Raw genomic sequence first — 24,805 nt, forward strand, 5'->3', positions numbered from 1 at the left:
TAACTGAGATTTTTGAAAATAAAATAAATAAAGTGAAAAGTATGGTGAATTGAAATAGATAAAATTTCCCTGAGTATATGATATTTCATTCCATTGAAACATTCTTGGCAAAGAGTGTGATTGATTAATATTGCTTATTTACTAACTTTGGACAGAATTGTCTTTATTAATTATGTTGATAAAAGACATAGCCCAAGATGTTGGTTGAAGTACCGAGTTCAATGCAGAGTAATAAATAGTAAGAGTAATAACAATAATAGTTAGAACAATAGAACAATACAAATAGTGTTATAAGGTAAATCTGTTTTCTTCAGATACGTTATGTCAGGTTATTAAAACAGTGTAATAAGGAGGCAAGATCATCCAGATCAAGGCAAGAGGCAAGATCATCCAGAACAGGATGGAAAAATTCCTTTTTAAATATATGTAATTAACTTGGATACCATTTTCCCAGACATGCCCTTCACGATCTCCTCCATTATTTGTCCTGGTCTTTAAGGGCTGGATATTTGTTTGTTTGTTTGTTTGTTTGTTTGTTTTATTTAATTTTTCCTTCTTGGTTCTTTTTGGTCCATTAAACTTGTTTTGGAGCCAGAATATAGAGGTGGGGAATCCTTAATGTCTCACAGACAGAAAATGAAGTTAAAAAAAAAATCTGAGCTGTGGCCAAAGCTTTGTCCCGTGATTTTTCCCAAGGAAGTTGTTGTGGTTTAACCCGGCTGGCAGCTAAACACCACACAGCCGTTCGCTCACCCTCCCCCCTCCCTCTCTGGGATGGGGGAGAGAAACAGGAAAGTGAAGCCTGTGAGTTGAGATAAAGACAGTTTATTAAGACAGGAAAATAATAATAACAATAATAATAATAATAGTGATAATGGTAATAGTATTAACAATAATAATGTGTAAGAAAACAAGTGATGCACAATGCAATTGCTCACCACCCGCTGACCGATGCCCAGCCTATTCCCGAGCAGCCGGCCCCCCCACCCCGGCCAGCCACCCCTATATATTGTTTAGCATGACGTCAGATGGTATGGAATACCCCTTTGGCCAGTTTGGGTCAGCTGTCCTGGGTCTGTCCCCTCCCAGCTCCTGCTGCACCCCCAGCCTGCTCGCTGGCAGGACAGAGCAAGAAGCCGAAAAGTCCTTGGCCTGGTGTAAACACTGCTCTGCAACAATTAAAACATCAGCATGTTATCAGCGCTCTTCTCATCCTAATCCAAAACATAGCACCCTACCAGCTACTATGAGCTACTTAACTCTGAAGTAAATACAGTTTTTAAAGTACAATCCTAAAACAATGCTATCTATGTCCTCACAACATGGAATAACTAATTATTTTGAAAACCAGCATTAGTTTGTATGTTGGCTTATAGTCAAGGTTTATTTATAATGCAAATATGCAGTATATATGATAAGGATATACAGTATATAGGGTGAGAAAAATAACCTGTTCCAGTATTACATGAATGTGCTATCTGTAAATGCATGGATGTTAAAAGACGCACACAGTTGTTTTCTAAAGAAAAGAATACTTAGAGATAATGAAATGCTGAGGTAAACAAGTCACTCTCAAAATGAACTACCAGTGATGTTTTTCTTGTTCTAAGGTTCTTTATTTCTACCTATATTACTTAGATGCAAGCTGTCAGTAATTTTTGTCTTTTCTATAACTTCTTTTTTCCTTTGCCTATATTAGAGACAGACAGAATGTGTATGTACATGAGAGATCTCTTGATCTCTGCTGAAAACCATTCTTCTCTAGATCTTAATATTGGTTTTGGTAACTATCTTATTATCTATTTTATTTATGTATTTCTTTATTATTTACTCCTAAATTAGGTTCAAGCTAGCATGTTTTCTCCAGTTAGTTATATTATTATTATTATTTTTTTTTTATTGGGCTCCCTCAGAAATACGTTGTAACTGGTTTCCAGTACTTCATATCAGAGGTTGTTGGTACTTCCATCTGTGAATCTCTCATCTCCTGAAAAACAAACAAACAAACAAAAACCTGTCACTTGTAATACAGGTTAAAAGTTTACCAATACTATAACATTAGTTTTTTAAGTTGTTTTAAAGATCTCTCAGTAGGTTATTTGGCAACTTTAGGACAATTAAGTGATGACAATACATAGCAGAACATAACAGATGACAGATTTCACATTCTGTTAATTGTTTTCAAAGAGGTTGATCCAGACCTATATCCATGCACTGAGTTTCAGTTCCTAATTGCTTGCAATTTGCCCCAAACACTTAGATTTTGAGCTTGCTCCTTAAAAGTTCCTTTTAGTTTGCATATGATTTCTATTAACATCGTTGCTCAATCAGAATTGTTCTTCCTAACACATAAAACAAAAGCATAAGGTAAATATCATTCAGATCTTAATGAGATTTCTTCAAAGCAGGTAATAGAGGAAGGTTTTTTTTTGCTTTTAGTGTGCTAAACTGGACTTTGAAGGGATTGTGTTCAATTCTGTTCACAGCATAAACTTTGATTGCCTTTATCTGGGGTTGCGAGCTATTTAGATATCATAGAATCACAGAACAGCTTGGGTTGGAAGGGACTTCAAAGATCATCTAGTTCCAGCCCCCCTGCTACAGGCAGGGATGTCACCCACTGGATCAGTTTGCTCAGGGCCTCATCTAACCTGGCCTTGAACACCTCCAGGGATGGAACATCCACAACATCTCTGGGCAACCTATTCCAGAGCCTCATCACCCTCTGAGTGAAGAATTTCCCCCTAATCTCTAATCTAAATCTCCCCTCATTTAGTTTAGACCTATTCCCCCTCGTCCTGTCAATAAGTGATTGAGCAAATAGTTACTCTCCATCTTTTTTATAAGCCACCTTTAAGTATTGAAAAGCTGCAATAAGGATCACCCTGGAGCCTTCTCTTCTGTATGATGAACAGCCCCAGCTCTTTCAGCCTTTCTTCATAGGAGAGGTGCCCCTTGATCACCTTTGTGGCCCTCCTCTGGACCTGCTCTAACAGATCAACCTCTTTCTTGTGCTGGGGACCCCAGACCTGGACACAGTACTCCAAGTGGGGCCTCACAAGGGCAGAGCAGAGGGGGACAATCACCTCCCTTGACATGCTGGCCCCTCCTCTCTTGATGTAGCCCAGGATGCAGTTGGCCTTCAAGTGCACACTGCCAGCTCATGTCAGTTGTTTCATTCATCAGAACCCCCAAGTCTCTCTCTGCAGGAACTCAATGAGTTCTTCTCCCAGTCTGTGCTCACGTCTGGGATTGCCCCAACCCAGGGGCAATTTTTTAACAAATAAATAAATAAATAAAGTCATAGGAAAAAGGAAAACATATATTAATTCTTGTAAGGTGTTGTGTTTTACCTCAGCATGTTTCAATGGACATCATGATTCAAAGTCACTTTCTATTAATAAGCAGTTTTGCATTAATTTAGTGGATTTTGAATTATATGCTAGGAGATTGTTTTACCAGGAACAGCATCAGAGAAGCTCTGACTGAATTCTTTAAGTAAGAAAGAAGGAAACTGTGATGCTGGCAAAGACAGTTAGACTGTCTAAAATTCCGTTGATATAAAAATGTGAGCTGCAAGATATAGAGAAACTTTTCACATGGCAGTGGCTGGAGCAATTGAAAGTGAAGGCATGCCAATTTGCATCATCTGAGGCTCTGGCCCTTTTAACTTAAAAGATGAGTACCACATGTTAAGATTTATGTTATGATAAATATATAAATTCTAAACTTAATATTAACTTTTAATAGAATGTTCTATTAAACTAAGTAGAACACTAGAACATTTAATTTAATTATCAGAGTATATTTGGTTTACGGGGCAAGGTTTTGGTAACAGGGGGCTGCAGGTACTCTGCCTCTGTGAGCAGAGCCCAGCAGCTGCCCTATGTCAGATAAGAGCCAGATCCAGCTAACTCCAAAACTGCCCTGCCGCTGGCCAGAGCCAAGCCACTGAGTCACGTTGTTTGAGCCTCTGTGAGAGAATATTTAAGAAAAGGAATAACTGCTGTGCAACAGCAGCTGGGAGAGTGAGAAACAGCCCCACAGACACAAAGGTCAGTGCAGAAGGAGGGCAGGAGGTGCTCCAGGTGCTGGAGTAGAAGTTCCCCTATGGCCTGTGGAGAGGCCCCTGGTGGAGCAGGCTGTCCCCCTGCAGCCCATGGGTCCCACATGGAGCAGATCTCCATGCTGCAGCCTATGGAGGAGCCCCTGGTGGAGCAGGTGGATGTGGCCTTGAGGAGGCTGTGGCCAATGGAGAGCCCCCACAGGAACAGGCCCCAGGCCGGAGCTGCAGCCCGTGGAGAGGAGCCCACGCAGGAGCAGGGGGCCTGGGGGGAGCTGCCGCCCGTGGGGGACCTGTGCTGGAGCAGTTTGCTCCTGGGGGATGGATGGACCCTGTGGTACCTACCCATGTGGGAGCAGTTCTTGAAGAGCTGCTGCCTGTGGGAAGCCCATGCAGGATCAGTTTAGGAACGACGGCATCCCGTGAGAGGGACCCCATGTGGAGCAGGGGCAGAGAGTGACTGTGAAGGAATAGCAGAGACAAAGCATCAGGGACTGACCACAGACCCCATTCTCCATGCCCCTGCACCGCTCAGAGTTCAGCAGGCCAGCACAGTAAAACCACCAGCCCTGGTAATGATCTTACTGTTCTTCAAGTACATGTTTATCACTGTCCTTCCTGAACTTTACTGATATAAAGTTGGAAACATATCTTCAACTCAGAAATTCTGTATTTCATGTTCATAAATCCCAAGTGCAACTGTTACCCTTTCTTTACACATAAGACTGTGATAACCCGTATGGAGAGAGTAAATAAGCTACCATAAGTTTAGATAATTACTCAAATGGGAAAGATTAATGAAAGAGTAAAAACATTCTGTTTCAGCTACTCCTGACGTGCATTTTTTTCTATGTTCAGTTTGTTCTTTAAAACAAAACAAATAAATAAAGTCAGTCTGTCAGTAACAATTTGAACTTCTGAAAAAGGTTCAAAATAAATGTTTTTTTGTTTGTTTGTTTTATTGTTTCATTTTGTTTTGAATTGAACTTATTTTCAGTATTAAGACATTTTTATACTTACTGAAAAATGGTAAAGAATCTGTGCATTTTTGGAGTACTTATACTCCCTTAAGGTAAAGACCTTTTCAAAAGAACTGACCACTTTTTACTTTTCAGAGATACTTTTAAACAGTACGTTAATTTTCTCATCAGTTGCCATCTCCATCAGAATCAACAGCTTCATGTCTGTGTAAGCAACTCTGGCACATTTCAAAGGGTTTTTACACTTACCTTATGCTTCTGAAAACCATTCACTCTTTCTAGAAGACTGTAAAAATATTAAGAATAACTGAAAAGTCATAAAGTCATACAAAAGAATATTCTGTTCGATTCCAAAATATAGCTTACCTCCAGTCACCTTTTCTACTTCTGTACAGAGATCTGTTTCATCAGAGCTTATTTCAACAAGTGTTTCAGATCTTATTTGCATTCATAGCATTAGAAAAATAAATCATGTAAAGTTTTAGAAGAAAGGATTTCACTCCTGGTACTTTGATCCCAATGAGTCTATGTGGTAGGCGTTCAGTGTAAGATCTTGGGAAACTAAACTCTTTCATTTTAGCAGTGCAACTTTTGTCAGATACTTCCTTGTTAGATTTTTTTTTTTTTTCCAAAAGTCAGCATAGGAAAAAGTAAATGTGAAGATAATACGTCATGTACATTGATACTTATGAATGTATTCATTTACAGTGCAGAAAATTCAGACAATTCACAGCTTCCAAACATATTTGTGGATGACCAAAACAGTGTTATGTCTCAGAAGAGATCTTACAAGTATCAATCAGCTGTAATCAATAGGTCTGGAAGGGCGTGTCTGCTCTCTCCTTCTCCATGGATAGGGCTGGTGGCTTTCATGGCTGAGGTGAGAGAGGGATAGAAGGAAGGTTAATGTGGGGTGACTACTTGCAAATGGCAACTCCTCCTTCTTCACACCTTTTTAAACCAATGTTGCGTACAGGGATTTGTTCTATATTCAGAGTCAAAGGTTTTGTAGGCAAATATTAGGAAAACCGCTACTACATTTACTAACAGGACAAAAAGATGAAAGATCTATCCATAGTAGATGAACAAGTAATTTGTTTGTGGAAATTATGTCAGTGATCAGAAATTGTTTTGATAAGATAGGACCTATTAGTTCTTCTAGTTTTGTTATACTGAACAACTCCAGAAATAACAAGATGTCACAATTTTATGGTGACAAAAAGTCAAGCATTTGTTAATGCACCACCCCCTTGGCCTGTGATTTATATCCTTATACTCTATAGTTTTGCAATTTGCAATTGTTTGCAGAACTTGTTTACATGTTAGGCATCTAGTTCTTGTAGGTTATTTAAATTATTAAATTCTGTTAAGTCAAACTATCAGCATTTGTAATATTATTATAATTCTAGAGTTATGCTGGCTTTCTTATGAAACAAAATCTTTTCTAATAGTTTAGTGTTCTCACCCAACTGTTTTCTGGTTTTCTTCCATTATTAACAGATAATGACATCACAGCCTCTGACTCAATGAAATATAACATATATTCAAAACAATCTTCTGAAGCCAAGCAAAATTATTAGACCTAATTTTTTATGCTTGTATTTTTCTCAGAGTTAAACAAAGAAACGAACAAAAAACGTTCCCAAGCTTAGTACTGGTATACATGCACATTAGCACTACATTTGCTTTCAAAATATTTTGCCAGACCGGTCTCCATAAATAATTCTACCAAATCAAAAGTGTTTTATAAAAGTATCACAAGAGCATTACATGGTCTCAGTTCACCGCATTTATATTTTTGCAAGATAAAAAAAAAAAGGAGCCTTCTTTGAGAAAAGACAAAATCTGGATTCTTTTTCATAAACCTTTTTTTTTATTATTTTTTATTTTTTTTATTTACACTTTATCATATTGCCATAATCCCTTTAGTATTGACTGTTTCAAAAAACATTAAGCAACCAAAAGTCAGGGACAGTTCTGCAATTGGCCCAAATATGAACAGTAGGATTTTTTTTCCTTACTTCATCACTAAGACAATGCTCTTTTTTACCAGATGTACCAGAAAGTCAAATTATGCGTAAAGAAAGCTTACTATTAAGGAAGCAGATTTAAAGGCAATTTATTTCACGTAGCTGGTGATTGTATCTATTCAGGCCACAAAGTAGGCTGCAGTTTTGTAGATTTAGTAAGCTGAGGATGGAGATTTCTCTTCTATTTTCATCTCAACATAATTTCACACAGTTTCACAACTTTAATTTCTAATTTGCTCTTACTTAATATTTTGAATTTATTTAATAGGTTCAAGACATGTCCACTCAATTGTTTCTGTATACCCCATCTGGTTCATGAGCACAGAATGTTTTCTAGTAATTGGGTGTTTAAATGGTTTTATGAAAAACATTTTCAACTCAGCAACTGCACTGTAATGAGATCTGGTATAATATGTACTGGGGTCAGAAGCCCATCTTTCAAAGTAAAGATGTTAAAGTGCTTGATTACTCACTAGTTTATGAAAGCACCCCTCTTCATACCATCTAGGTCAATTCACAGAGTTGGTAAACTACTGGCCCACATAATAGAACCTTTTATAGAACCATTTATTTATTTATTTATTTCCCACAGTATTTCACGAGAACAATGTTTTTTTTCTTGCCTTTTATTTGCAGATGATAAGTCTCTTTAGAAATTTCTGCTAGGGATCTCACTGAGTTGCAATGAAGTGTTCACACTGGAATATTTCAGACGTTCACATTCTAAATGGGGACAGTCACTTCTGATGATTCCTTTAAGAATATCCCTTTAGCTGATGCATTTACAGAATCAAACATAGTGTTATGCTACAGACTAGCTATTCTGCCATCTCTTCTATGTGATTATTTTGGCAGAGCAGTATTATATGATCTTTTATTAGATTCAAACCATTTTTCTCAATTTCTGAATGAGCATCATGACCATTGATTATACAAACATCTGAAAAAGCAAGCAAGTTGCTGGCTTATAATTGGATTTGTTTATTCTGTTAGCATATGTTGTATAAATATTTTCTTAACTCTTCATATTGAAAAAAAAAAAGTATTACTGTCTTGAAGTCTTTACAAAGTCACTGACATTTTTTATTTCTCTGATTTATCCAATGACAGGAATTGAGAGAAAAAAGATGGAGGCACAACAAAATGAAAGAAAGAATTTTGTGAGACAAATTATTCTCTCCCCAGTGCTCTGTGTATTTGGAATTCATATGGATATTGAATATTCATATTGAAGACTCAGTTACAAACAGTTTAGTTAACATTCCTTTTCCACAGACTAATTCCTGAATCCATCAGTCAGCAATACAATTTGCACTGTCATGAGCTTTAGAAATAATGGAAAATCTTCTGTGGTTTACTTTTAATTCATTTTTGACATACACCTACTATGGATTTACAATAATTTATCTTTGGTGCTGAATAAGCCCCCCCTTTTTTTTTTTTTTCTTTCACACGTAACCACAACACTATTGTGAGCCTTAATTACAATACTGTATCTTTTCCATTTAAATCAGAATTTACATTATAATTTCATACTTAAACTAGTTAACACTAAATAGTCATTTCATCAGAAACAGTGTTCCACTGAAGCTGAAAAAATTATTTTTTGTTGGAATGATGTTGTGATGGTTTTCCTTTCCTCCAGGAAGGATATGTTACTACAACTTATCAACTAAATTGTTGCCAAAACATATAATTCTGAAGTGCTAAGACCAACGTATTTTAGTATTATGTGCCAATTATTCTTAATAAATAAATAAATAATTTTCTTGAAAATACATTCTGAAAAGTTTAGCACAATCTGACTGATATTTAGGAATTTTGCAGCAAGAAATTAAACAGTTTGTTTCTAATGTGAAAGTTATTTTTATTTTATTTAGCTCAAATCATCATTCCATAACACTTTTGCTTTACAGTAAAGTCAACACGATGTGTTCTAATCAAATGGCTTTTTATTAAGAAATGAAAAGTTGTTCTATACTTAAGTACTTAACACCTATAATAATTTCTTGAATATTTGCCTTGTTACTTTACACAATATCAAGTGGGTGAATTCTAGCACTTACACGTCTCTGATGATGCTATAGTGTGGAATTTCCTCATCTTAATTAACTACAGAAACAAAGTCTCCAGGAAACAGAAATCTATACAGCATTCCTGTCAGCTCTAAAACAGCTGTCCTTAGTGCAATAGAAACAGTCATATTTAATGGAGGAACATATAGCATTAGGTGACATTTTTGTGGCAGTTGTGATTTTATACTAATTTTCAGCACAATGGAATATGCAACATTTCAACTGGAATATACCCACTTCTAAAAAGCTAATTTTATTTGTTTCTTTCCACTTTTTTTTTTTTTTTTCCAAAATCCAGGCTGTTTCCCAGATTAACATTAGCAAACAAAGAAAAATACTCCCGTACACAAGGATTTTATCAATACTAAAAATCAGATCAATTCAGTTATTTTACCTTGTCACTTCTGCATGGCAGTTCTGTGCTACATACTAAAGCTATTATATCCCCTGCATCAGCAGAGGGATAAGAGATATCGAGATCTAAGTACCTTGGCCTGCCTAACTAGCCTAGCCTAACCCCTATCTGCCAAATTGTGTGTATTTGGCAGCATCCACTTTAACTCTAGATAACTCTAGATATTTCTTAGCTGATTTGGCTGTATGGTGTATACTTTGAGCATTCACTGGAAGGTACCTGGGAAAGTAGACTACCAGAATTAGTGAGATTTAACCATAAAAAATATTCTTGCAATATTAAAGAAGATTCCATGTTCCAGACCATATTTCTAGCTGGGTCAATAAGCTTGAATTTACATTAACTCAAATTCTGTGCCAAATGATGTCAGCATGGATATAAGGAATGTTACATCTCATATGTGACTAAGCTTCTGGCATCTGTATGTGGATACTTCAAGGTAGCATGAAGAGGACCTATATGTTCAGTGGTCTGCCACACACATAAAACTGACACAGACTCACCATGATTGCACATCCTAAGTATTTTTATTGCTCAAAACCATTCAGAACATGCAAACTTCCCACCCAGGAGTTTTTCTCTTCTGTTTTAACATAAAATAATCCAACAGAAGCTCTCATCTATATTAAGATTTAGGCTAGGTCATTTTCCATTAAATAGCACTCCTCCACAGATGACATATTAGAGATGACCAGTCTACAATATTTGGAACTGTGAGCTTTATATAACTAAAAAGCCTGAAATGTTACTTTACAATATGAAATACTTGCAAGTACTGTTAGAGGAAAACACCTCTGTTCACAGTGCTCTGAAATCATAACTGTTAAAGTATCTCATCAATAAATAACTGTCTTTCAAAATCACTTGACTTAGAACTCAGTACTATATTTTAGGTCTCAGAAAGTCTAACTCTGCAGAATGAAGAATATTAATAACAGCAATCAAAATATGGAAACTGAGCCAATAAAAAATAATATTTCAATAATTCTAAAGTTTTTTGTTTGTTTTTTCCTATGAAATATGTTTTCTAAATAGAAAGCGACTATGTGGTCTCATACAAATGGCTTTATTCATATTTCTGTGGTATATATACTACACCATGTTTCTATCACTGCTGCAAAGGATAAATCACTCTACAGTACTGTATCATCTACTACTTTCTGTTTGTCTTCAGCTTGGGCTGTCTATCCTGTTCTCTGTTCAATTCATTAATCTACAGATTTGTTTCTGGCATAGAACTGAGACAAAGTTGCATTCTACTAAGGCTTGGTAAATCTAAAGGAGATAATATATCCTGGAACTTCCAGATGCCCTACTGTGCATCTTCCAATGGGTGGTTGTCTCTTCTGTTTCAAATTGATATGAAGTGCATAGAAGAACAGATCTTGGTGATCATAAATGCATATGCAGTGAAGAAGGTGGAAAGTTTCCTTTATTTTCCTTTGTCTCCTGTGCTAACCATCAACACAAATATTACACAGAAACAAATTTCTGTGGAAAAAAAAAAAAAACAAAAAAACAACAAAAAAACACAGTGTGTCTATATTTATACTTCAATTTTAGACTTTCTGGTCACTCACATTTTTAAAAGTAGGACAGAGTTAGAAGCATATACAACTCATGTTGTGGCAGAGGGAGGCGACCTAGGAGTTGAGGAGGGATGGAGACAGGTCCCTGCTCGACCTTTCAGGCAATGCACCCCCCTACCGGCCCCACCTTCCCAGGTGCCCTTACGCAACAGATTTGAGGCCCTGGAGCTTGAGAGACTGGTGGGTGAGGACAAGGTAGAAAGTCTACCCAGGAGGATGCCTAGGGCGAGGAAGCCGACTCCACGCCTCAAGACTGCCTCCACCAAGAAAGACAGAAGGGTGATCATAGTAGGCGACTCCCTTCTCAGGAGAACAGGGGGCCCTATTTGTCGACCTGACCCTACCCGTAGGGAAGTCTGCTACCTCCATGGGACCTGGGTCAGGGATGTTGCCAGAAAGCTTCCCAACCTGGTTCGCCCCTCTGACTACTACCCTCTTTTGATAGTCCAGGCTGGCAGTGATGATATTGATGAGAGAAGCCTGAAGGCTATCAAACGGGACTTTAGGGGTCTGGGACAGTTAGTGGATGGAGCGGGAGTACAGGTGGTGTTTTCTTCTATCCCTGCAGTGGCAGGGAGGGGTACCGAGAGGACACGGAAAGCCCACCTGATTAACACGTGGCTCAGAGGCTGGTGCCAACACAGAAATTTTGTGTTTTTTGACCATGGGGCGCTTTACTCGACATCCGGCCTGATGGCCGCAGACGGGTCCCTATCTCTAAGGGGAAAACGGATCCTAGCCCAGGAGCTAGCAGGGCTCGTTGAGAGGGCTTTAAACTAGGAAAGAAGGGGGATGGGGCTGAAATTAGGCTTGTTGGAGCTGTGCCAGGGGGAACAATGGCAAAGCCGGGGAAGAAGGCAATGGCCCAACTGAAGAGCATCTACACTAATGCACACAGCATGGGTAACAAACAAGAGGAGCTGGAAACCATCGTGTAGCGGGAAGGCTATGACTTGGTTGCCATCACGGAAACAGGGTGGGACCACTTTCATGACTGGAGTGCTGCAATGTCTGGCTATAGGCTCTTCAGAAACGACAGGCAGCACAGAAGGGGTGGTGGTGTGGCTCTCTATATTAGAGAGTGTTTTGATGCTGAGGAACTTGAGGCTGGGAATGATAAGGTTGAGTCTCTATGGGTTAGGATCAGAGGAAAGGCCAACAAGGCAAGCATCCTGGTGGGGGTCTGTTATAGACCACCGAAACAGGATGAGGAGACTGATGAGGAGTTCTACAGGCAGCTGGCAGAAGCCGCAAAATCATCAGCGCTTGTTCTCGTGGGGGACTTCAACTTCCCAGACATATCCTGGAAGCACAACACAGCCCAGAGAAAACAGTCTAAGAGGTTACTGGAGAGCGTGGAAGATAGCTTCCTGACACAGCTGGTTAGAGAGCCTACCAGGGGAGGTGCCCCGCTAGACCTTCTGTTCACAAACAGTGACGGACTGGTGGGAGATGTGGTGGTCGAGAGCTGTCTCGGGCAGAGTGACCACGAAATGGTTCAGTTCTCTATTCTTGGCGAAGTCAGGAAGGGGACCAGTAAAACCGCTGTCTTGGACTTCCAGAGGGCTGACTTTGAGCTGTTCAGGACACTGGTTGGCAGAGTCCCTTGGGAGGAGGTTCTGAAGGGCAAAGGAGTCCAGGAAGGCTGGGTGCTCCTCAAGAAGGAAATCTTAATGGCTCAGGAGCGGTCTGTCCCCACATGCCCAAAGACGAGCCGGCGCGGAAGAAGACTGGCCTGGCTGAGCAGAGAGTTGTGGCTCGAGCTTAGGAGAAAAAGGAGGGTTTATAATCTTTGGAAAAGAGGGCGGGCTACTCAAGAGGACTATAAGGATGTTGCGAGGCTGTGCAGGGACAAAATTAGAAAGGCCAAAGCTCATCTGGAGCTCAATCTGGCTACTGCCATTAAAGATAACAAAAAACGTTTTTACAAATACGTCAACACAAAAAGAAGGACTAAGGAGAATCTCCATCCTTTACTGGATGTGAGGGGAAACTTAGTTACAAAAGATGAGGAAAAGGCTGAGGTGCTCAATGCCTTCTTTGCCTCAGTCTTTAGTGGCAAGACCAGTTGCTCTCTGGATACCTGGTACCCTGAGCTGGTGGAAGGGGATGGGGAGCAGGATGTGGCCCTTGCTATCCATGAGGAAATGGTTGGCGACCTGCTACAGCACTTGGATGTATGCAAGTCGATGGGGCCGGATGGGATCCACCCAAGGGTACTGAGCGAACTGGCGGAGGAGCTGGCCAAGCCGCTTTCCATCATTTGTCGGCAGTCCTGGCTATCAGGGGAGGTCCCAGTCGACTGGCAGCTAGCAAACGTGACGCCCATCTACAAGAAGGGCTGGAGGGTAGACCTGGGGAACTATAGGCCTGTTAGTTTGACCTCAGTGCCAGGGAAGCTCATGGAGCAAATTATCTTGAGTGTCATCACGTGGCACTTGCAGGGCAACCAGGCGATCAGGCCCAGTCAGCATGGGTTTATGAAAGGCAGGTCCTGCTTGATGAACCTGATCTCCTTCTATGACCAAGTGACGCGCTTGGTGGATGAGGGGAAGGCTGTGGATGTGATCTACCTTGACTTCAGTAAGGCTTTTGACACCATTTCCCACAACATTCTCCTCAAGAAACTGGCTGCTCGTGGCTGGGACTGGCGTACGCTTTGTTGGGTTAAAAACTGGCTTGATGGCCGGCCCAGAGAGTTGTGGTGAATGGAGCCAAATCCAGTTGGAGGCCGGTTACTAGTGGAGTCCCCCAGGGCTCAGTATTAGGGCCAGTCCTCTTTAATATCTTTATCGATGACCTGGATGAGGGGATCGAGTGCACCCTCAGTAAGTTTGCAGATGACACCAAGTTAGGTGCGTGTGTCGATCTGCTCGAGGGAAGGAAGGCTCTGCAGGAGGATCTGGATAGGCTGGACCGATGGGCTGAAGTCAACTGCATGAAGTTCAACAAGGCCAAGTGCCGGGTCCTGCACCTGGGGCGCAACAACCCCAAGCAGTGCTACAGGCTGGGAGATGAGTGGTTGGAAAGCTGCCTGGCAGAGAAGGACCTGGGAGTACTGGTTGATAGTCAGCTGAATATGAGCCAGCAGTGTGCTCAGGTGGACAAGAAGGCCAACAGCATCCTGGCCTGTATAAGAAGCAGTGTGGCCAGCAGGTCTAGGGAGGTGATTGTCCCCCTGTACTCGGCTCTGGTGAGGCCGCACCTCGAGTACTGTGTTCAGTTTTGGGCCCCTCGCTACAAGAAGGACATGGAAGTGCTCGAGAGAGTCCAGAGAAGGGCAACGAAGCTGGTGAGGGGTCTGGAGAACAAGTCTTATGAGGAGCAGCTGAGGGAGCTGGGGTTGTTTAGCCTGGAGAAGAGGAGGCTCAGGGGAGACCTCATCGCTCTCTACAGGTACCTTAAAGGAGGCTGTAGAGAGGTGGGGATTGGTCTATTCTCCCACGTGCCTGGTGACAGGACGAGGGGGAATGGGCTAAAGTTGCGCCAGGGGAGGTTTAGGTTGGATGTTAGGAAGAACTTCTTTACTGAAAGGGTTGTTAGGCATTGGAATGGGCTGCCCAGGGAGGTGGTTGAGTCACCATCCCTGGAGGTCTTTAAAAGACGTTTAGATGTAGCCCTTAGTGATATGGTTTAGTGTAGGACTTGCTAGTGTTAGGGCAGAGGTTGGACTAGATGATCTTGGAGGTCTCTTCCAACCTAGACGATTCTGTCATTCTGTGATTCTGTGATTCTGTAACTCTAAGTGCTAAAAATGAGCCAATGGTGGTTTACACGACAATAGTGTGACTTCAAGATTTCTCACTCAAAGCTAGATGTGAGAGCAGTAAAAACTAGCAATTCACAGAAATGAAAAATCAATTTTAAATGTGCAAAGTTTTCAGACACATACATACCGGATCCAACTTTATTTTGGATCATCATATTGCCCATATTGAATGCTGGCATTGTAGTCTTTAACATGCAAATCTGTTTTTTGCAGCATATCCACAGTACATAGTTTGCTAATTTTACTTCCAGTGTAAAAAAAATGATACTTTTTGCTAAAGAACAAGTTCTTCATATTAAAAATTCTAAGTAATTTCTTCCTTGATTTTCTTAATTTTCTTTTTAAAATATAAATGACTAACTCAACTATAACCTGTGTTTGACAGAAATAATTTGAAAGTAATTATACAGAGCCAAGCATTTAGACTCATGGGTAATTTGAATGCAGCTTCTTTCACCCTTTATAATTATGTACTTCTGGTGTTGTGATATTGAATTAACATTATACTTTAAAAAATGCAGAGAAAGATGTAACTGTTCAAAATTCAGTTTGTATTGTAAGACTTCAAGTTGTCATTGTACAGAAGAGGAACATAGAACAAAGAAAGCCCTTCTGTGAAGTCCACTTGCATTTCCAATAGGGGTTTATAGTTCTCAAAACAGGTATATGATTGTTTTTTTCTGTCATAAAAACAACCACACTGGTTCAAGATAGAACTGTATAGACTGTGTGCATACAGGCATACCTGATAACTATGACCTTAAAATAAATAATCTTATTTTGCCTTATTTGATTCTCTTTCTGGTCTTTCATTAGTGGAGTGAATGACCTAACACATAAATGGATTTTAAACCTAGCTGCATTATTAAAAATGCAGAAATGTTTTAAGATCCCTAGAATTGTTCTGGATTTGTATTAGTTAAATGAGAACATGTTCTCATATGTTAAAAATGAGCTTACAGCAATATCCCTTCTTTGTTTGAACTCTACTGATAGATAAAGGTCCAGTTTCCTATCTAATCTTGTTAACCAAGACAACATAGCTTCTTTTGGTACTATTCATTTTGTAGAGATCATCTATTGGTGTAATTGGAAAGTTACAAATACTGACATTTCAAGAAGTATTTGACTTTTTTGACCTTCAGTTCCAGATCAGATCAGAGGTTAATATGGCATCATGAGATCTCCTGATATAGCTAATGTTACCAGGCTACATTTCAGTTTTCGTTCCATTTTGAAGAGGTTGTGACATTTTCCAGGCATTAGGATGAAAGTGGATATGGTCAAAGACAAGTATATTATATGATTTAGATGGCCAATGAAGAAAAAAAAAAGTGGTCAACAGTTAAGCACGTGGAGATGAACAGAGTGCTTTCATCAGTGATGAAACCTTACATTTCAGCAGAAGCAACAAAGCAAGAGCATCATACCAGAATTAGGAAAATTTGCAAAATCATCTTCCAAAAAACACAAATCATCTTCCAAAAAACAAAATCATCTTCCAAAAAACACAAGCACAGATTCATGCTGTTGAAAATACTCATAATGTATTGATAGTTCAGTTCCAATCATTAAAGATAAACTCACAGTTTTGGAAGAAGTGTTCAGTCAATTGTTCCCACTGGCCACTGGCTTTAAAACCAGACTTGTTACCTGGGAAAAAAAAAAAAAAAAAAAGAAAAGAAAAAAAAAGAAAAAAAAAAGCTTAATTTATTCAAGTAAATTATAAACATTTGACTTCAGGTCAAAATAAAACTATAGACAGGTGAAAACCATATCCTCTTGTTACTTTATCTGCTGCTCCCTATGTCTGCAGTGGATGAATGTAACCTTCCTTTGGCAAGATACTTTTGTTGATAGTTCAACTTCTTGCTGTGGCAAATGCCAAATTTTTAGTTGTTATCCAATCCAGTAAAAAGGAATTTAAAATAAATCTTTATCTCTGTGGTTTTTTTGCTTGTTGTCTAATTTGGAGATGGTACAGTATGTTTATATCATCTTTGTGATAATCTTTTCTGTTTTCCCTTCAGAAAATTTTCTACATGCTGGTGAACTTGTAAAATTCAAATGTGTGTTGGCAGCAGCTTCGGTCTTTCAGAATGTAAATAACGATTCTCTCATCTTGGAGAATTTGTCCTATACTTACCATTTAACATTCTTTTCCTAAACAGTTGTGCATTCTTAGTCCATACTTTTGTGTATTACTTGTCCTTTCTGCAGTACCTATGAAGACCTCAAATAAATGTTCTTAAGCAATAATGTATTTTGTAGCAAATAATTTCTGAGAAGACTATAATTTAAATTATACAACACAATGTTTAGAGAAACTGCTAGAACTCATGTTTAGTAACAATACTTTCTAATATTGAGTTGGACTGCTGGAAGTTCACAGAAAAAACCTACTCTTCAGAGAATGGCAGAATGGAAAGAACACAGAAGGATTAGTGTAATGTTTGAAGAATATATTCGAAGCTCTTCAAAAAGTGTCATCTTCATTGCAAGGTGTTTATTATATTCAGTCACTTCGGTAATAGAATGAAGCAATTCAGTAAATAGAAAGCACACGGTAGATTTTACTCTGAAGGTAGAAATTATTGGCATGTTGATTCAGACATTAGCATGTAGTGGACACAGTTGAAACTGCTGTCCATCACAAATTACTGTTTATGTTACTATGTCACACTATACCGTCTATGTTATTGAACAAGTGCGCTATGGTTGTTTCTGTCATGGGTAGCAGAAGGCATTTATGGTCATGGTTGCCAGCTCTCTGCAGTAAAAACAGAATGGCTCAGGAATGTAAATGCATGAAACAAATAGGTCAGAGGCATGTAATATATCTCAATTTGTTTTCCTCTGGAATGCCCTAGCAATGCATGTATTAATCTCCTGCAATACAAATGAATATCCTAATCATTACTGTTTCTGAACCTGGCAGTTGTTCATGGTAAAGTAAAACTTTGAATAATTACATTAGGTTTTCTTATACTGTTGTTTATTCAAGGACTTGAAAACATTCCACCGTTTTTAAATCTGGAATTAATTACCCATAAGGCATACGAAAAACTGAAGCAGTTTTAATAATGGTGCCTATCACTGAATAGTAACCTGAAATGAAATAATTTTCTTTATCAGTGAAGATATACAGAACAGATCGTCAAACTCCTATTCTAATTTTTGGCAAATAAGGAATACTATTCTGTCCCAGGAGTTTGCTTTGGTATCATATTAAAACTGTTATTACTGCTATTTTAAGTGACTAATTAACAGTTTAGAGTTCCACCTTTACTTTCCTTTTGATTTTTTTTTTTCTATTTGTAATGTACTCATGACAGGAAGTGAAGCAAGCATTAAATGTAATCCCTAGAAGTGAAGTATACAATACTGAATGATTTCTCTTATCTAATGGTTCCAACTAGAAAAGGTAATAGATGAAATCCTATTTCAGTTCACCTCCGTAGGCCCTAGGGTTCACCAAACATCAATATACTTCACAGTCATTTTATCTTTTATATTATTTAAGACAGTAGAAGGGTTTTATTGGGTGATTTGTTCTGAAAATGAGTGACGGGCAAACAAAAAAATCCTAATACCTTTGTTTGTCAATCTTTATTTGGTTTCTGATCTTTACAAAAACGTTATGACATTAAACAGGATGTTCTAAAGAAATTATAAAGAGGTGCTCATTTATTGTACAGTTCTGTTGTGGTTTAACCCAGCAGGCAGCTATGCACCACACAGCTGTTTGCTCACTCCTCCCTCTCCCCCACAGTTGGATGGGTGAAGAGAATAATAATTAAAAAAAAAAAAAACAAAAACAAACAAAAAAACCTCGGGTTGAGATAAAGACAATTTATTAAGACAGAATAGGAAGGGAAAATAGTTAACGACAAAAAAATATACAAAGTGATGCACAACACCACTTTGAAAAATATATTCTAAGCTCTTCAAAAAGTGTCATCTTGATTGCAGACCAATACCCAGCTGGACCCTGAGCAGCAGCCACCCTTTCCCAGCCAGTTTTATTGTTTAGCATGACACCATATGGACATCTTTTTGACCAGTTTGGGCCAGCTGCCCTGTCTGTACCCCCTCCCAGCTCCTGGTGCATCCCCAGCCTCCTCACTGGCAAGACATAATGAGAAGGTATGTCCTTGGCTCTGTGTAAGCACTTCTCTGCAACAACTAAAACATCAATGTGTTATCAATATCATTTTCATCCTAAATCCAAAACACAGCAACATACCAGCTACTAGGAAGAAAATTAACCCTGTCACAGCTGAAACCAGGACAACTTCTCAAATAAAACTACTAGGGATGAATGGGCCCAAACTCTATTCTTCTCTGGTGGATCAGCCTTGGCAAACACCAAAAATCCCATCCAGCTGCTCACTCTCTCCCTCTCCTTAGCAGGGCAAAGGGAGAAAATAAGCTGAGAAAGCTCCCAGGTTGACATAAAGGCTGGGAGACTGCTTAACAATTACACTACAAGCAAAACAGACTTAGAGAACAATGATTTAATTTAGTGCCAATTAAAATAGATTCAGATAGTGAGTGACAAAGGCAAATATTAAGGCAACACCTTTTTTCCCCCCTCTCCCAGACTCAACTTCACTGCTGTACTCCAAGCTCCCCTACTTGTCCTCTCTGAGTGGTGCAATGGGGAGGGGTACAGGTATAGTCAGTACATAATGGTTTATCTCTGCAGCTCCTTCCCTCTTACTTTTCCCCTACTCCAGTATGTACTCTCCACAGGGACCACAGTTCTTTCAGTAAATGTCCACCTGCTCGAGTGTAAGTTCTTCACGGGCTCCTGCTCTGGTACCTGCAGTACCCCTCCTCTTCCTTTTCCTCCTCCTCTGGCCTTGATGTTCCCTCTGGTGTTTCTCACTCTTTTTGTTTCTTCCTCCTCTCTGTCTGGTATTTTGTTTGTTTGTTTATTTGTTTGTTTCTCCCTTTTCTTAAATAAGCTTTCCCTAAGGTGCCCCAGAGTGGTGGCTGCTGGGCTCAGCCATGCCTGGCAGTGGGGTGGTTGGAGCCAGCTGGAACTGGCTCTGTCTGGCTGGGGCAGCCCTGGACTTTCATCACCACAGTCACCCCTGCAGCGTCTATGACAGCACCCTTATCTTCATAAACATTAATTAAATGGCGTAGAGAGTACAGCATAGCCTTTAGTGTCTCAGGCTTCACCGCAACAAAAGTTTATAACTATATAACTATAATATTAACATTGTTTCATTTCCACAGTATTTTCTTTCTACTGATGCAAAGGACAAATAAATATAGGCCTCATGTTTCCTTCCCCCCCCCCCACCCCCCTTTTTAAAAATTCTTTCAATAATAATAAATAAACAACAACAACAAGACGAAGAAGATGAAGACAACGAAGACGAAGACGAAGACGAAGAAGAAGACGAAGAAGAAGAAGAAGAAGAAGAAGAAGAAGATGAAGACGAAGAAGACGAAGAAGACGAAGAATATTAGTTTTGAGGTTATCTTGCTGGCAACAGTGAAATGACTGTACTGGTAAAAGCACAAAACACCAAACCAATAAAATCACCATTTAAAATTGTTACAGTAACAGCCTTTGCATATTTCTTCAACCCTTGTATTGAAAACTAGTATATATGAAACACGTTGAAAATGCTGTTTCTGCCTTTCTGAAACTTGTGACAAGTGATCATGCCTAACAGTCACCTTAAAATTAAAGTTTTATTCTAGCTTCCTGTGTACAAGAGTGTTAAAGTTATTTCCAATAAATGTTCAAAGAATAACTCTCAGCTAAGTTGGCAGGTTATTCCCTACATGAAACAATCCGTTACCCCTTCAGTAAGAGCCATACATCCTACTTCCAGAGTAGAGACATTATTATGTTGTATCACCAAATTTAATATAAAACACCACCATCAACAACAAAAACAACCATCTTTGTCTCAGATGCTTTGGTGTGTTTTCCCTTCACTTGACAGGTAAATCAAAACAAACAGACTGCAGTGCTCCTTCTTTCTCCAGCACTTTACCACATTTGGGGAATTATGGATTGTTTCCATCACAAGGAAAAGTCAAATATGGTGTTTCTTTTATGCAATCAGATGGTACAAAATCTTATTTCTATAAACACAACAGGAAGCATAGAAGAAACAGTGGGATTTTCTTAGTGTCAAAGTCTATTTTTTCTGAGAGCACTTAGTCCACCTGTTATTTCAGAGCTTGTCATTGCTTGAGCTAGCTGGTAGTGCTTGTGGTTTTTCACACAGAATCACAGAATCATCTAGGTTGGAAGAGACCTCCAAGATCACCGAGTTCAACCTCTGACCTAACATTACCAAGTCCTCCACTAAACCATATCACTAAGCTCGACATCTAAGTCTTTTAAAGACCTCCAGGGATGGTGACTCAACCACTTCCCTGGGCAGCCCATTGCAATGCCTAACAACCCTTTCAGTAGAGAAGTTCTTCCTAATATCCAACCTTAACCTCCCTTGGCACAACTTTAGCCCATTCCCCCTCATTCTATCACCAGGCATGTGGGAGAACAGACCAACCCCCACCTCGCTACAGCCTCCTTTAAGGTACCTATAGAGAGCGATGAGGTCTCCCCTGAGCCTTCTCTTCTCCAGGCTGAACAATCCCAGCTCTCTCAGCTGCTCCTCGTAATGCTTGTTCTCCAGACCCCTCACCAGCTTCGTTGCCCTTCTCTGGACTCTCTCAAGCACCTCCATGTCCTTCTTGTAGTGAGGGGCCCAAAACTGAACACAGTACTTGAGGTGCGACCTCACCAGAGCCGAGTACAGGGGGACACTTTTATTTCACTGCTTCTCTTCTTTTAGTCTTTATAGGTGTTTTATCTTCCTATTTGTATGGAACTTCAAATTTTCACAAATCAGCATCCGGTGAAATTCCTTTTATCTACATTTGTCTACCATATACACATTTTGTTTAGGAAAGGCGAATGGACAATGGTATCAGGTTAAGGGCATTATTTATTTCAGTTATTTGATCCCATAAAAGTTGAAAAAGAACTTATATTCTCTTTTGCAATAATAATAATAATAATAATAATAATAATAATGCAGTATAAAGGTATGCATTTGAAAGCAGATTGAAAATCTAGTGTTTTTTTTTTTCTCCTGTAGTCTGTAATGACATTCTTCCTTAATGAAATCTGTGGACTTTCATCTGACAGATGAACATTTATGAATATGACAGCATGGATCTACTGTATAAGAAATTACAGCTTCATAAAAATTCAATTGTAATTGCATTTACTTTCAGATTATAATCATATTAATGTCACCTAGTTTTGCATTATTGACAGTTATGTTTCTTTTTAATAGAAGCAGCTCCAGACTACTAATTGTTCAGTAAGCTTTAGAATATAACTACAAACCCCTTTATTCAGTTGATGTGTAAATTAATTTTCAGGATTAATTTGTGACTTTTTGCCACAAGACATGCAATATGACCTTACACTTTGCCAATAATGACCTTGCAGGTTGCAAGTGAAAGGATGCTAATGCAATGATTGTGTTGGCAAAATAACAATACACAGTAAAATGAAAGCATATTTCAGATTTCAATATTTTTTTTAAGAAAAGTACTGTTAAAAAAAGTTTTTTGTTTTGTTTTTAAATATATATATATACTAAGATATGAACAGAACCTTTAAAAAATATTAAAGTTTTTTCAGTATCTGCCCTACTGAAGAGAAGTGAGGGGTGTTGGCTAAGATCCAAGGTACAGAACTCATGCTGCAGAGGAGAAAGGAGCAAGTTAAAAAATGAAAAAAGTAATGTAAAAGATACCTATTATATAAAAGAAACATCTGATATACTGTACCAGACTAGATAAAAGATATGTTTTACCTTTGCTTTTAAGCTTTATTTTTGTTTCTCTTAGAAAGATACTTCAAATGAAAACATATTTAGGCTTTTGGCAGAGGCTAGGTTTATCAGCATCAGTTCATCAACTGATGAATCAGAAGCAATTTAGCCAAAAAAGCACAGCTAGATTTTGTAGATCTTACCAATGAAGGCATTTAAACATCACTCAGGATGAAAACCTGAACTCACTAAGGAAGAATTTTGCCTTTAATGCAGTGAGAGCAAGGACAGTTCTTTCAAAAGTTGAGGAAATTAACTACTACCACTGAGCTTTTTTGAAAATTCTGTAATTCTTCTATATAATGAACAATGAACCTCACACTCAAAATGCAGGGAAAATGAGCAAATCAAAATATCATAGAATCTTATAAGAATGATAGACAGAAGCAAAATAATAAAAGTAATAAAAACTTGAGGCACACTAAGGCACATACTCTAAAGATTTTTTTTCTTTCAGTGTTAGCCACTGTTTTCAGCTTATTCCCATGAGATTTTATTTTAAGCTTCCATCAAGTAATACAAAACCAGCAGAAAGGCTTGAGGGCTTCCATAAACACTATTCATAACAGTTAAGGAAAAAAGATTTAGTTTACAACACGCAAAGAATATCTGGTTACTTGTACAGTCCATTTAGGAGAGTTTTCTTCTTTTTTGTTTACTTAGGGGAAATATTAAAAGAAGAAAGTTTTAAATCACTTAAACTACTAGTTCTGTGGATGTTTGTTCTGTTACATTTTATATTTGTGTTTATTACTTCCTTTCATCGGCAGCTTCCTTGAAATTGCTGAGGGAAAAAGTTAGTGAAGTACTTGCTTGTCAACAATTCGTGCATTTTTTTTCTTTATCAATTGCTTACTCTCTGTTCATTGTCTTCAGGCATTTCTATGCTTATTCTTGTTTGTTCCATGTTAGTGTTTACCAGGAGTATCTTTGAACTAAAATTTACTCACATTTTCCTTAAGTGTTAAAAATTATTTTGGGGAAAATCATTATGTCTAACATTATGTCAATTACTTGTAAACAAAGTGTATGACAAAAATGTTCTTCGAACATTCATTTCAAAATGATATTTTTTTCCATTTTATGTAGTATTTATATTAATTTTGTGTTTTCTTGAACTAAGTATATAATGGCATATTATATAAATATAGTAATAGAAGTATGTGTTACTTTTTAGAGGCTGTTTAAAAAGTCAGAAGGTGATAGGTATTTCCTACTTACATTTCTTATTTTTCTATGCATAAGGTGATATTTGCTTATAAGAAAACAGACTAATAATTTCAAGTAAATGTGCCAAACAGTTTAATAATTTTGGTGAAAATTTTCAAAACCATTACTTACCTCTTCTCTTATGCTTCCTATAGTAACATTTGAACTCATTTAAAATGAATATATTCTTTTTTCTCTATGCAGCATTTTATTTTTGTTCTTGCTAACATAGTAGTGTGCATATCTTGTGTAAAATAGAATATATCCAGACTTTTGTTGGTGCCATATTTTCAAAAGGTTATTACTGCACTGCTATATATGCACTTTTTTTTTTTGTTGTTGTTCTTTCCAAAAGTAAACTCCAATTCTTAAATAAAACTTTAGTGCCAGAAGGTAAAAGACAGATATTATTATCTAGTTTCTGGACTAGAAACTGAAAGACATTTGCGAGTCAGAGTGGAATGGTATGTGTTTTTTGACGTGTGATACCTAATATGGATTACCTAAGACTGTCAACAGCTTACAGGCAATTTTTAAACTGTTTTCTAGTTATAACAGTCATTTCACAAATGATAGCATATTCAGTTTTTTTGTTTGTTTGTTTGAATTTGTTTGTTTTGTGTCTTTTTTTTTTTTTTTTTTAGGATATTTCAGGAACATTTGATTGTAAAGTGTAAATATATTGTTATTAGTTGCCTCACCTCTGTAATTGGTTATGTTTACTTCTCTAGGAAAGTAGAAAGTTTGTGCACTTTGATGGGGCACAGAATTGACAAAGGCAGCATCAAATTG

The 24,805-nt window shown here is 38.3% G+C and overlaps 1 long non-coding RNA gene across 4 annotated transcripts in view; it reads right to left on the bottom strand.

Moving 5' to 3' along the window:
* LOC106041521 (uncharacterized) overlaps positions 1-24,805 on the bottom strand; it is a 78,301-nt gene that overhangs the window by 34,184 nt on the left and 19,312 nt on the right. For all 4 annotated transcript variants that reach the window (XR_010830912.1, XR_010830913.1, XR_010830911.1 and 1 more), the window contains 3 exons: positions 16,509-16,574; positions 4,409-5,918; positions 1,941-1,987 (listed from right to left, as the gene is read on the bottom strand). This is a non-coding gene — a long non-coding RNA (uncharacterized lncRNA). The remainder of the gene's footprint in view (positions 1-1,940; positions 1,988-4,408; positions 5,919-16,508; positions 16,575-24,805) is intronic.

Source organism: Anser cygnoides, chromosome 1 (genome assembly GCF_040182565.1).
Source record: "Anser cygnoides isolate HZ-2024a breed goose chromosome 1, Taihu_goose_T2T_genome, whole genome shotgun sequence".
NCBI classification, from domain to species: Eukaryota; Metazoa; Chordata; class Aves; order Anseriformes; family Anatidae; genus Anser; species Anser cygnoides.